We start from the raw sequence: 14,229 nt of genomic DNA, 5'->3' as shown, positions 1-14,229 counted from the left end.
GTCATGAGATCAACACGAGTTACCTTTGGCCTCTGCACTTACAAGAGGTGCTCAGAATGCTGGCCATCAGCTTCCAGGCATTTATTAGTGTGGCGAACTGCTGCTTGGGTAACCTTGGTCATTGAGATTGCTGCACATGCGTTTTCAATTTCTTCTCCAAGGCCGGGCAGTGTAGCAGGTTTTCTGTGAAATATGACATCTCTAAGGTCCTCCCTACAGAGTAACACCATCTGTTGAAAAAAATCTCATACTATTTTTCTTTTCCTGAAGTATGGATACCTTTTTTGGCAGACTCTGTATATTTTGATCATATTTATCCCCCGTTACCTGCCCTTACACTGTCCTTCCCCTCCCTTTTATTCCCTTTCTCTTGTCTAATAATAGTCTTCCTTCTATATTCTTGTCATCATTTTTAGATTCCACATATTAGGGAAGGCATGAGATATTTGTCTTTCCAGCTCTGGCCTATTTTGTTCAACATCATGATCTCCAGATACTTCCTTTGTCCTATAAATGACAGAATTTCATTCTTCTTCATGGCTGAATAATAGTCCACTATGTATACCTACCACATATTCTGTATCCATTTATCTGGTGATAGGTACCTGGGCTGGTTCCACACCGTGGCAACTGTAAATTGAGCCACAATAAATATAGGTATACAGGTAGCTCCATAACATATTGACTTTAACTGCTTTGGGTATGTTTTGGTTTGGGGGTTATTCGCAAGGGGAAACAATATAATACAGGGGCTGGGGATTTAGCTCAGTGGCAAAGCACCTGCCTGGCAAGCGCAAGGTCATGAGTTTGGTTCCCAGTACCAGAGAAAAACCAAAAAGGAAAAAAAAACACAATATAATACAGAACACATATTTTATAAGATTATTTATAATAGTCACCCAAAGAATGATTTACAAGAGAGTGCAGGAAATCTGTCCACACACTAAGACCAAGGAATCTAGATCAGGGCCTGGATCCTATGGTAATGTCCTGCATGAGTACAGCTGAAGACCTAGAGCTCATAACAGTATCTCATGCAGGCCTGTTTCACAGATCTGTGCTGGGAAGGCCCAAAGGTCAGTGGTGGAATCTAGAAAGTCTGTGCCAGCAGGATGAAGGATCTGTGCTAGCAGCTGAGGGATCTGCACTGGAGTGAGGAAGCGATGCTCAGAAGAACCAGAGCTCCCCCAAAAGGTACCACAGTCATCCTCGGCAACAGCGAGGTCCTGAGCTCCTCCGATGATCAAGATGGCTGAGTTCCCATCAGGAAAGCCAACACAGAAAGCTTCTCCAGGGGGCCGGCAGTGCACCATCTTGCCCTCCAGAGACAGGAAGCGATGCTCAAGTGAGGACCAATTTTGAATGTAAAGAACTCTCTCCAGTTGGGTGTGATGGTGCATGCCTGTAATCCAGCACTCGGGAGGCTGAGGCAGGAGGATCATTGCAAGTTTGAGATGAGTCTGAGCTACACAGTGAGCTCAAGGCCAGCCTGAACTGCATAGTAAGACCCTGTCTCAAAAAGACAAAAACAGGGACTGGGGATTTAGCTCAGTGGCACAGTGCCTGCCTGGCAAGCGCAAGGTTGTGAGTTCAATTCCCAGAACAGGAAAAAACAAACAAACAAACAAAAAGACAAAAACAAACCAAAACAAAAAAAAAAAACCAAAACAACACTCTCCAAATATAAACTTTTACTTTATCTGCTTATACCATATAAAAATAAAGTGTAAAGAGTTCAATTATTTTATTTTTTCATTTTTGGAATTTCCCTTTGGCTCTTTGTTAGTAAATTATAGCAAATAGTAATTAACAGATTTCAATTACTTGATTTCTCTCCTCTTTTGGCTTGTTGTCAAAATCTCTCAGTAAGCTGCGGATGCAGCGTGGTAGTGAATGCAGTCAGCATGAGCAAACCCTGCCCTGCATCTCTGGTACCAAAAACAAAACAAAGAGAAACGTTTCTGGTCATCTTTTATAATCTCTTATACCCTGCAGGCAATTTCCAGCTGGATTCTTATTTCTTCGAATAAGGTGAAACATAGCTGTTATCCATTTTGGACCCGATGTCTGAATATCTTGCAAGTTTGCTTCTGCTCCTCAGTGTTTTTGCTGGATCTTGCTCATAAAGTCTGTTTTCCTTTTGCAGTTCAGTAATTGCTACTTATTTTCCCTGGAAAATTATGTTAGAAATTTCTTGAGGCTGAAGATGAAGGTGTTTTCCTGCAGAAAATGTGGTTTTTATTTCTGCCAAGCACTTAGAGGTACTAATTTCCTAAACCCTTTGAAATTAAACGTCTGACCTGGATAGTACCAGATCACCCCAGATGATGTAAACTTAGGGTGCACATCACCTCCAGGACCGGCCAGTGATTACAGCCTAGAGACAGAACCTTCCGATTGATTCAGTACTGAGGCAGCTTCCTTAAAGTCCCCTGGAGGTGATGGTAGGGTATGTTTCAGGTTCAGTCCTACATTAGGGGTGTGCCCTTTGCAGTGAGTTTTTTGAGAAATCTCCTACAGGATTCTTTTATTGATTGATTGATTGATTGATTGATTGTCTTTTTGAGACAGGGCCTCGCTATGCAGTTCAGGCTGCGTTGAGCTCACTTTGTAACCCAGGCTGGTCTCAAATTCACAGTGATCCTCCTGCCTCAGCCTCCTGAGTGCTGGGATTATAGGCATGCGCCACCATGCCTGGCGATCTTCTTTTAAATTTTTTTTTTATTATTATTTTTTTGTCCTGCAGGATTCTTTACCTTGGTTCCATCAAAGACAAAGGCTGCAAAAAATTGAAGCTGGAGTGTCCCTGACTCAATAAATGTCCTCAAACTAAACTCGACTCCTTGTTTTTTCCCATCTGAATTCCTGCCTTTCCTAATATTTTCTTGCTACACAGCCAGGTCTTCTATGCTATTAAAATAGTTTGTATTTATATTTTAACCACAATTTTAATTTATTTTATTCAGGAAGATCAGTCTAGAATCCAACCTATCGGGGCTGGGGATATAGCTCAGTGGCACAAGTGCCTGCCTGGCAAGCGCAAGGTCCTGAGTTCAATTCCTGGTACAAAAAAAAAAAATTAGGAACCACTTAAATGTCCATCAATAGGAGAAGGGCAGCTGAGTGTGGTGGCACCTGCCTATCATCTCAGCTACTCTGGTGGCTGAGGCAGGAGAACCACAAACTCAAGCCCAGCCTGGGCAACTCAGTGAGATCCTGTCTCAACGGTGGGACGGCTGGGGATGAGGCTCTGTGGCACAGTGCTTGCCTAGCGTGCATGGTTCGTCTACCAGTACCCCACATACGAAAAGGATAAGACAGCTCCATTTGGACCACCTTGAAGACATCTCTGCACCACAGTGTCAACTGATTGGAAAAACATAAACGTAATGACTCGAGCAGACATACACCACATACATACACACACGTGGGAAATCACATACTTTTTTTGTAAATACATAGGAAGGGAAGAACAGTAGTTCTCAACATCAGCTGCACAATAGAATTACTTAAGGTCTTCAGGACTTTTTTTTTTGTACCAGGAGTTGAAGTCAGGACCTTGTGCTTGCCAGGCAGGCGCCTGGGCCACTGAGCTATATCCCTGGCCTTAAGGACTTTTTAGAAATAGTGACACCTGGTATCCACCCCAAACAGTAGGAATACTGGTCTGGGGGCGCGATGTTTGAGAGGCTGAGTGCCCCACCTGCAACCCCAGGCCCCTCATACACTGCAAGGTACCAACACTGAAATTAAACCCGAATATTGAGGTTTTAGTGTACAAAAAACAACTCATGCACTCAGCATGCGTGCCGACAGAGAAGGCTCCGCGGGCCCAGTGCAGCTCGCAGGCCACAGGTTCGCCAGCACTGGTCCAGGACAAACCCAGGCAACAGGAGTTTTAAAACTTTTCCATGTGATTCTGACGGATGTGGAGGTCCAGAAGCCCCGAGCGATGCTTATCAGAACGTGGTCAACTGAGAAGGTGGCAGCCAGGAGAGAGGGTGCGAGGGGATCTTCCCAGTTTGCTTTTTAAACTTTTACAATAGGGGCTGGGGATTTAGCTCAGCGGCAAAACGCCTGCCTGGCAAGTGCAAGGTCGTGAGTTCGGTTCCCGGCACCAGAGAAAAACCAAAATAAATAAATAAATAAAATAAACTTTTACACTGCTGGGACAAAAAGGAACGTACACTCTCTGAACCTTCCAACAAGATAATTACTCTGGGAACCAATGATGGGGGAAAAAAAGAGAGCTCATCACTTTCGGGCTGTCTCTAACGGATTCATTTGTGTGTGTGTCTGTGTGTGTGTGTGTAGGGATAGAGCCGAGGACCTCACACACGTGCTCTACCACTGAGCTACAGCCCAGTCCGTTCAATAACTACTAATTGAAAACCACGACCCTGTATCCGGCATGTATGTTGGCTCCAGCACTTCTCACACCAGTGTCCTTCGCTGTTTTCCGCACCTTGGTCATCTCTGTGTCTCCTATATCCAGCACGGTGTTGTCCACTTTGTACGTCCGAGGTCCTTGCTAGTCTGTCCTCAGCCTAAGGAGCCCCCAGCACCATGCAGGAATGACTGCTGAGGGACAAGGAAACTTTTAACTTGTGCTGCAAGGCCTCAGTGACACCTAGCTAAGTGAAAGGGGATTTTACACTTCGCCGTTCAAATTCTCATTCCCGCAAGCCTTACTTCTGCCGCAGCACGGATAATCCTTAGCCTCCGCGAGGATCCTATTTCTGCAAGGCCAGGCATAGCCAGTAGGTGGCAACCGCGGGCAGGAATTGGAGCGCGTCCTGCCCAACAGTCCAGGCCGATGCTGAGGTGGGGGCAGAGGCAAGGGTTTGCCAGGACAGGCCAGGGCAGGTGCATAAGAGAGTGGTAGGGCTCTCTTTTTGGCCTAAACTGAAAATGGCAAGGTAGCTGGGTACCCAGAAGCTCTGCGAGGTTTCTTTAACTTTCCATCCATTCCACAACGGTGCCCTGTGCCGGGAGTCCTGTCCGGACTTCCTCACCCAGGACACGCTTGGAGCCCTCCCCAGCGCCCCAGGCCGGGTCTCGGTCCTCCCTGTCTGTGCTGATAGAGACGATGGTGGCAGCAGGAGTGTGGAGGTGGCTGGTGAATGTGTAGAATCATGGATAACATGCTGGCTGCTACAGGAACATTTCACTCAGGGCCTTCGGGGCCCATTCGTGGCGGAGGCACCAAGGAGCGCTGAGGGTTATGATCCTCCGGGCCGCTTCGCTGCTGGGAGCGCACCTTTGCTCCACGCACTTTCCCCTCACCTCCACGCTCTGCACTGTCTTCTGGGGTCCTCTTGTTATCCCTTCCCTCCAACTTCTGACCTTTCTCATTTCACTAACAGCTCTGTCTGTCTGTCTCTCTCACAAGCCCTCATAACAGGCGCTCTCTGGATTGAGGCTTCTTCCCCCATCCTCTCCGGTCTCTCGTCCTTTGGCTGGAGTTTTGGCCTCGTCTCCTCTGGACCTCAGAATTCAGTGAGGTGAGAGGAGAGCACAGTGGCGAATCTATAGAGAAGGGGCGCAGGAAACTTTAAATCCTGCTTTGTTAGCTATCCTGGGGATTGAATCCAGGGTCTTTGCACTGAGCCATATCCCCAGACGTCTTCATTTTGAGCCAGGGCCTTGCTAAGTTGCCCAGGCTGGGACTGAACTTGTGATCTTTTGCCTCAGCCTCCCTCAGTGCTGGGGTTACAGGCTGAGTCTGGTTTGCAACACTTTCCAGGCACCCCTAGGTAACCAAACACACTGCTACCTCCTCCTCTTCCGTCCTTTTGCCATCTTTTCCCTGCAGAAGTCCCTCTGTGTCCAGCCCACGGCTTGGCGGGGCCAGCAGTCAGGGAGGAAGTGGCCCCACCCAGCCTAAAGACAAGGCACAGGGTGGGACCAGTGGGTTGGGGCAGAGAATGGAGGAGGTGGCTTCTGACCCCGGCTCCGGCCTCTTCTGGGGGTTCTGCGTGACCTGCCATAGGTCGTGCCCCCTGCTCCCCAACCTCGATCTACATCACAAAGCCGGCAGCTCATAACTCAGCCAGCCAGGGAAGTCTGGGATTGATTTAGGGCCTGCTCTGACCAGCTCACCCCCCCACCGGACGATGGCCCTGGGGTAGGGTGGGGACAAGGGTCATGAGTGAAGTTCAGACAGGAGAGCCCTGAGCACCGTGACATACCTGGAGCAGATCTTTCTGCGTGTCTAGTGGAGTGGGGCGCTGGGGTCCGGCCACAGACGGCTCACACCGAATGGCCCATTTTCTGCAGCTCAGCTCAGGGGCCCTGTGGAGCGAGCAGCACTCACAGCCTAGTGGATGCTCAGGGACAGCATCCTGAAGCTCCAGGCTCAGAGAATCTTACAGAGCAAAGAGCGCTTCATTGTGCACGGAGACGGCAGTCAGTTAAACACTAAGGAAGCCCTCCGTCTCTTGCCACCAACCCTCCTTGCAACCATGGAGCTGCTCACAGCCAGGTCTCTCCAGCCTGGGGTTCCACAGGCCACCCCCTTTCCTTCTGACCTGGTATGAAGGGGCTGGGGATTTAGCTCAGCGGCACGACGCCTGCCTGGCAAGCACAAGGTCGTGAGTTCAATTCCCGGTCCCGGAAACAAACAAACAAAAAAAAAAACCTCTTGGATGACCTGGTATGTTTACCATCTTCTTCTGTAGATATCATTGAAAGATTTCCTTAACTCTGAGTGTTTCAAGTTTGCTGACTATAATTAAGAGTAAATATGCCTGCTTTGGAACCCAGGACACTTGGATAGACACATAATCAAAAGCAAAGTTCTATGAAACTTCGTGATGTTTTCCGCTCTATTTTATTTTGTTGTAAGAAAGAAGTTTTAGGGGCTGGGGATATAGCTCAGTGGCATAAGCACCTGCCTGGCAGATACAAGGTCATGAGTTCGATCTCTGGTACCCAAAAAAAAAAAAAAGGAAGAAGTTTTAGTGGCCAGGCATGGTGGCACATGCCTATAACCAAAGCCCTCAGGAAGCTGAAGCAGGAGGATCATTGTGAGTTCAAGGCCAGCCTGAACTGCATAGTGAGACCCTGTCTCAAAAGAAAAAAGTTTTAGAAGTAATTTTAAGAACAACTAATGGGCTGCCACTTACAGTTCTGCAACTTCTTACATTTTTTTTTTTTTACTCCTTCACAAGTTTTAAAGCCGATTTACAAACATAACTTCACAATTATCTTCATAAAAGCCAGAGAGGAGAGTAAGACAGTTTTTCATGGACCTATTTGATAGGTGAGGAAACAAAGCTCAGAGGTTGATGGATGTACCTAGATCACCTGGCTGGTGCCCACTGGAGACGAGATTCCCAGTTAGATCTTCTGTGTGCCTGGTCCTGGCCCCCTATGTCCCGTCTCTAGCACCTCCTTCCCTCTCCTGCGAAGCCCTCAAACTTGAGTTCACTGTCGTTCCCAGTTTGTAGGCCACCCCCTTGTGTGGGGAAGACAGAGGGACAAGCAGCTGAATAATTCTGCTTTCCGTGTCATCTGTTAACACGGCACCATCTGTCAATTCTACCCAAGAGGCCAGAGTGGGGGAGGAGGCCACTCTCCTGGAGTCTGGCCCTCAGGACCCTCCCATAGAAGGCAGCAGGCACCCACAGACAGCTCATTTTCCTGCTGAGAACGGACAGCAGTGAACTAGAACTACAGGAGACCACCCACCCGGGAGCCAGCCAGGAGGAAGGACTTGCTGAGGTTCAGGGCTTGCTGGAAGGGGAGCCACCCCTCTCACACTCACCCCCACCCCGCCCCTCTACCTCCGGGGCTGTGAACAGGGTGAGGGGGTTCCTGCAGCAGGAGCCCTGCAAGCCTGGCCTTCACCGGGAGGCAGTCGGTGGGGGGCTGTGGCAGTCGTCTCACAGGGGCCCCGGCAGATTTATGGGACCTCGGGTGTGGCTGGCTGTTTCTCAGCCTCTGACTTTTTAATTCCCCAGTCTCCTCACCCGCCCCGCCCCCTCCCCAGAAGGCCTTTGTGCAGGACAATGAAGAATCTATAAATTCTAGGGGACGGGGAGGTGGGGGAGGGGAGCACTGGTCACTTCAGCGCCCCCTACCCTCTGGGAGCCGTGCATAGCCGCAGGGAGTGGCCTCCAGGTTCCTGCCCCACTGCAGCTCACTCCCACTGGAGCCAGAAAGGGGGCAAAGCCTCACCACCACCTTTTACAGATAAAGACACTGAGCCTCAGAAATTGACACTGTCTCAGCAGTCCCTGCATTCACTCATCTTTTTCCTCCTCTTGCTGGTCCCCAGATCATTCCCTCACTCAGGCATTCACTCAACAAACATCTACAGCACTCTGTGCCAGAGTAAGCGCAGAGGAAGCAATGATCAGTGCCGCCTAGGTCTCCTGCCCTGGCAGACCACACAGCAGTAGCCGTGGTTCAAGAGATACCAAAGCATAGTTCTGGGTGGGCATGGTGCTGCACGCCTGTAATCCCAGCACTCAGAAGGCTGAGGCAGGTGGATCTGCCATGAGTTTGAGGCCAGTCTGAACTACATAGTGGGACCCTGTCTCAAAAAAAAAAAAAAAAAGCATAGTTCCACTGCCAGGTATTGTGCTGGTGACCTGCACCCTCTCCCTGATTCGTCCATGCGCAAACCCTCTATTTCTACCTTCCCCACCAGCCTGCTCATGTGGCTTCTCAGTTGCTCAGGATGACCTCTGGCACCAAGCCTTTTCCTCTGTGTCACTGTGGGTGCTGTGAGGACTCAGACCCGGCTGTGGCCCACCAGCCCTGATGCTCTCAACCAAGCCAGCCGCATGCCCAGTCTCTCACCATGCTCACCTTGGCCCAGGGTCTTGTTCTATTACTGTTCCGCTTCACCTTGTGTAGTAGGGATTAACCACCCAGGCTCAACCTTATATTTATTTCCCCCAACCACAGTTCTGTCCTACGGTCCTCATTAAGGAGGCCAGGTGATATAGGTAAATATTTACTGTGCATGTTTGTGTTTGCCGACTGACCATGCACACTCCTGTGTGTGTCCTGCTGTGGGTCTGTGTGTGCATTTTTGTATTGCTTTGTAAACTGAGGGTATTAGTGCTTACTTCCTGGGGGAGGTTTACAAATTAAACTAGTTCAGCCACGTAAAGTACTTAAAGTAATGCCTAGCCCATACAAAGCAATTCAATAGGTGGAGGTTGCTAAGATTATTGTTCTAATAAATGACAGGCTTGCGCATGTGTGCAAGGCACCTGGGTGAGCAGGTGGATACAGGTTTGCAGCTGGCCCCTACTAGGGAGACTCCTTTGGGAGGTGAGCAAATAGGCCAGCAACATCATTCCCCAGGGGCCACATCACCCCTTAAATGTCTGGAGTACTGAGCACCACTAAGGTTGGTGCCAGGCCCTGCACTAACAGGACGCAAGAAACATGAACTCCTGGGCTCATAAAGCCGACAAGTCTGGCAAGCAATATGGACCACAAATGAAGCAAATAAAGGAGAGAATTACAGACTGTGGTGAATCCCATGGAAGAAGAAATACAGAAGATGGCGTGGTAGCGTAGCTGAGGCAGAGGGGGCGGCTTAGTCTGGGAGAGCCATCCAGGCAAAGGAACCGGCAAGGCCAAGGCCAGAGGTGGGGGAAAGCCTGTCAAGTTCAAGAAACAGGAAGGCAGGCCGCGTGAGCAGTGTCACAGGGGAGATGACAGAGGAGAGGTCGCCTCAGACAGGGCCTGGGGAAGAGGTGGGTGTGGGCGCCGGCCGGGGACGCCAAGGTGGCCGGGAGCAGGCGTGCTCTGTGGCTTCTTCTGATCCGTTTTTAAAGGTCCCTGGTGCTCATGTGGATTATTGTGCGCGAGCAGCAGAGCAAACAGGAGCCTTTGCAGTTGTGCAGGGAAGTGAGCGGGGCTGGGGCTGTTTACACAGAGGCCGAGTCGAGATCTAACAGACAGTGGAACAAGGTTCAGGGCGAGGATGGAACAGGAGTTCAGAAAGGGAGAGAGGGCCAGGGAGCCAAACTGGTCCAGCTGCTTCCCTCTGGGGCCAGGGGCTCCCTCTCGCCCTCTTTGACCCTGCCCCTGACCCGCAGGGGCCAACCCTAGCTGTTTGCTCCCCCTCTCCCTGCGGCCCAAGCCCGAATTCAGGGACAGTCCCGGCTGACGGATCCGGCCCTTTGTGCGAAAAGGTGCCCTGCCCTCCTGCACGAGGAGTCAGCACCCGCGGAGGCCGGCTCGGATCTCAGGTTCCAGGCCCCCGCTCCGTGCGGCTTAGGTCACGACACGCACCACTGTACAAGCCCCGCTCCCCAGCCTGCACCGAGGGCTCAACCTGCAACTAAACCGCAGCTTTGAAAAATTGCTGCAGGATAGGGGATTTTGGAGGGGCTGGCCCGAAACAACCCAGAGACCGGGACTGTTTCCAAGGGACTCTCCCAGTCCCTGCCCCGGGAGAAGTAGGTATCCCTAACGTGGCACTCATGCCCCGCTTCTCTGGAAGCTGGGACCCCCGCGGAGTGCTCCCCCATCCCACCTCCACCCCCACCCCAGGGCCCGCGCAGCAGATCTTCCGGCCTCCGGCCGCGGGCCGCGCGGCCAGCCGTAATTGCTGCCATCTGCTCCCGCTGCCGCCCCTTCCCCCGCGGCCGAGGGGCGCCCCTCTTCCGCACAGCGCCCCGCAGCTCGCCACGGGCCAAGCCCACCTCACCCATCCGGCTCTCTTGGGGGCGCGGGGCCCAGCTGGAGTCGCACGGGAGACAAGCCCGGGACCCCAGCGTTCCGCCCCGCCCGGGGAAGGCAGATGGGGACGGCCGGGCGTGCTCGCGGCCCGCGCTGCCCTGCGGTGCACGCAGCGAGCTGGAAGCCCGAGCGCGGCGGAGGAGGCCTCAGACCTGGGTCTTGGGGCGGAGCCGGCTGCCTTTCCCGCCGGCTGAGTACCTTGAGCACCGCTCAGAGCTGCGCCCTGTGCACCAGCGAGCACCCACCACCTGCTCCTTGAGTGTGTCCTGACCTCTAGTTTCCCGGGTCTGGGCTTGTTGAGGACCCGATGCACGCGGCCGACCCGGAGCTCTGCGGAGGCGGAGCGCGAGGACCCGCGCTGTGCGCCGGGAGCCGGGAGTCCAGGCCAACCCGAGAGTGAGGGTGGGGGCTGGTGACAGTTCTGGAGCGCCTTGCGCCTTTGGGGATGCTCTGAGAGCCGTCAGGGTTCAAATAACTAGCTTTGTTTTTTTTTTTCCGGTACCGGGAATCGAACTCACTATGCGCTTGCCAGCCAGGCGCTGGGCCGCTAGGCCGCAGCCCCGGCCTTGTTTTTCCTAACAACACTTTTGCCCAGCACTCTGAACCCTTCTCCTACCCTCCTCCTCTTCCCCTCCTCCCCTTCTGGCTGTGCTGAGGATGGATCCAAGGGCCTCATGCACGCTAGGAAAATGCACCACTATAGAACTGAGCGGCACCCCCAGCCCATTTTTTTGGTTTTAATTCGCACTGAAATACTAGGACAGAGGCGAGACCCCCCCACTGCCCTGACCCAGGAGACCACTCCCTCAGGTCCCTAGGTGGCGCAGAGCTCCTCCTTGCCCGGCCCCAGGGCCCCAGGGCCTCACTTGGTGTCGCAGAGCCTGCTGTCTCCCTGCCTGCTTTGGCACAGATGGCCCCCCACCAGCTGGCAGCCTGAGTTCTCAGCACGGTGAACCGTGTGTGCGGATGCCGCAGAGGGCTCCGCTCAGCCCCGCGGGCGCCCTGCTTACAGGGAAGGGAGCACTGGGAGATGGTCTGTAATCCCCGGGGACCCCAGCACAACCTGGGGCTCCCTGTCTCCTACAGAGGAGTCTGGGCAGGGTCGGAAGGAGGGGAAGTTCACCAGGGCTGAAGAGAAGAGGAGTTCCAGGCAGGAGGAACAACCAGTGCAAAGTCCCAGGGGCAGGAAAGCAGGGCTGTGTCCTTGGGGAGGAGTAGTGTGATGAGCTGGGAGCAAGTGTTGAAGAGTACAAGTCACCTGGAGTAAGGGGAGAGAGGTGTGTGACGAAAGGCTGAAGCCACACGCACACTGGGCCAAGCAATTCAGACGTGAGCTTGCCATAGCAAATGGAAGCATCTGCGCCGGAAGGGGTGGGCGGGAACATAAATGGCCTGAAGCAGTGAGACTGACCGGAAGTAAGATTAAAAAGGTCAGTTCGCCTGGTGAGAAGGGTGTTGAGGGCTGCGGATGCGGCTCGGTGGTAGAGCACTTGCCTAGCATGTGTGAGATCCTGGGCTCCATCACCAGCACCAAAGTGGGGAGAGGCAGGCAGGTTATTCACTCACTTGGGGAGCAGCGGGGACTGGTGGGGCCTGTGGTGCACAGGGAAGCCGCCAGGGGCCCTTCTGAGGGCCACAGCTCAGCCAGTTACTGCCCCCCAGGAATACAAGCTCAGTGTTTCAAGAAAAGCCAGAAGTAGACGTTTTTTTATGTGTTGCCTCCTGCTTTTTGTTTTTTTATTTTTATTTTTTTGGTACCAGAATCAAACACACGAGGTCAGGCCTGCCAGGCAAGCGCTTATGCCACTGGCCTACATCCCCAGCCCCTGCTTTTTAAATATTGACAGCTACTTCAAAAATATTTAAAAGCTTTAAAATGTTATGAGAGCCGAAAATACCATGACACAAACCTAACTAGGGACCGGACTGGGCCTGCTGGGTACTGTCCTCAAGGGCTGCAGAGTGGATGGAAAGCTCAGGGATGCTTTGTGAGGAGCGGAGCGATCTGTGTGGCAGCCAGAGGGGCACTGTGGAGGGACAGATAGCCTCGGAGCCGAAGCTCTGGGGACTGAGGCCTGAATAAGAGCCGCTGACCTGGAGAGGAGGGAAAACTCCCCAGACATCGCAGAGGGGACTTCAAGGGTTAGCCCCTTCCAGGAGGGTCAAAAGACTCCTCTTCTTTGGTCCCCTTTAAGGAACTGCAAAACAACAAAAACAAGATGTCCTAAGATGTCCTAAGCTGTCGGGGAGGCCTATTTTGAGGGGCATTCCCCTGAAATCCCAAGGTGGGTGCTGGCAGGGTTGGGCCAGACATTCCAAACAGCCCGAAGAGGGGAGGGGCTGTGCAGGGGGAGGGCCTCAGGAATCCAGCCTGGCCTTCAGGAAGACCCCAGCCTGCCCTAATGGGAACCACACGTGGGGTGAGCTCGGAATCCTGGATTGCCTGTGACGTTTGGCTTTGGAATTGGACACTTGGCAGGGGTCACTCCTGACCCGCTGCGGCCTGAGGCCTCCCAGCCCCAGCTCCCTTCCTAATGGCTGCCAGACACATTCTGCTCTGCACCCAGTCTCAGGCCTGCCTGGTTCCTGGAGAGGGGTTGCTTCTTGGGCCCCATTTCCTGCTGGGGAGCACCTAGCCCCTAGGAGCATAAGTGTTCTCAGACAAGAACGCAGGCATCTTGCTGAGCCCTCACACACAGCAGACTAGATCTTTCTTTCAGTGTTCCCCAAGCCTAGTATCTCTCCCAGAGCCCTGAGCTGCTTCTGGCCTTGTACACACTGGTACCTCCGTCTCCATCCCTCCCCGCAGGGAGGCAGTCTGTGGCTGTGGCAGTCTTAGCCTCCTCTCACGTCCTGCTGAGCCAATTTCTTACTCCAGCCTCAGATACCAGGAGTAGGGAACAGTCCAAAGGTAGGGGAAGAGCCTTGCAAAAACAAAAGGGTGGGGGGAATGGGTCCTTCCTAGTATATTTCCTGGTATATCCTTCTCCTGAGTCCAAAACCTCCTGGCCAGGGCACTGTGTGAAAAGAAGTCTCAATAAACCACAGAAGGCTGGAAAATCTCCTGATCCCTGTTTTACTCCCTAAATGGACCACTCCGGGCTTGAACTTTTGATTTTCCTGCCTCAGCCTCCTGGCACGCTGCGCTTATAGGCATACCTGGCTTCTCCTAGTCCCTCGGTGGCTCACCCTGGCCTTGGGTGCTGTGGCCCCCCTGAGCATACAGTGCAGGTGTGTGTGGGAGGGCGAACTGTCTGCTCCTGTCCCAGCCCAGCCTCCTCCCTTTGGTGGCTCCTTGAGAACTTCCAGGCAGCCTGCTCAGCATCAGGAAGGGGCCCAGGAGCTGGGCTGGGCTGCATTCCTGGGGGAAGGGAGAGGAGAGGGGGGCTGCACAGACCCCATGCTGCCTGACTAATGCTCTCTCCGACCTTGCTGAACAAGGCCAGCCCCTGGCACAGGCAGCAGGGCTGGGGACCTAGGGCCTTCCAGCTTTCCTGGATGAAGCCCGCTGTGCTCCAG

At 52.8% G+C, this 14,229-nt stretch overlaps 1 long non-coding RNA gene across 1 annotated transcript; it reads left to right on the top strand.

The window, feature by feature from the left end:
- Positions 1 to 1,307: 1,307 nt before the first annotated feature.
- LOC106147373 lies at positions 1,308 to 2,834 on the top strand. The gene is made up of 2 exons (XR_001232237.1): positions 1,308 to 1,345; positions 2,747 to 2,834. It is a non-coding gene; the product is annotated as an uncharacterized LOC106147373 (long non-coding RNA).
- The last annotated feature ends 11,395 nt before the right edge of the window (positions 2,835 to 14,229 follow it).

The sequence above is a fragment of the Chinchilla lanigera genome, unplaced genomic scaffold, assembly GCF_000276665.1.
Source record: "Chinchilla lanigera isolate Chin_1 unplaced genomic scaffold, ChiLan1.0 scaffold00146, whole genome shotgun sequence".
Classification (NCBI taxonomy): Eukaryota; Metazoa; Chordata; class Mammalia; order Rodentia; family Chinchillidae; genus Chinchilla; species Chinchilla lanigera.
The sequence above is the reverse complement of the archived record's forward strand: the minus strand, read 5'-3'. Positions and strand labels throughout refer to the sequence as shown.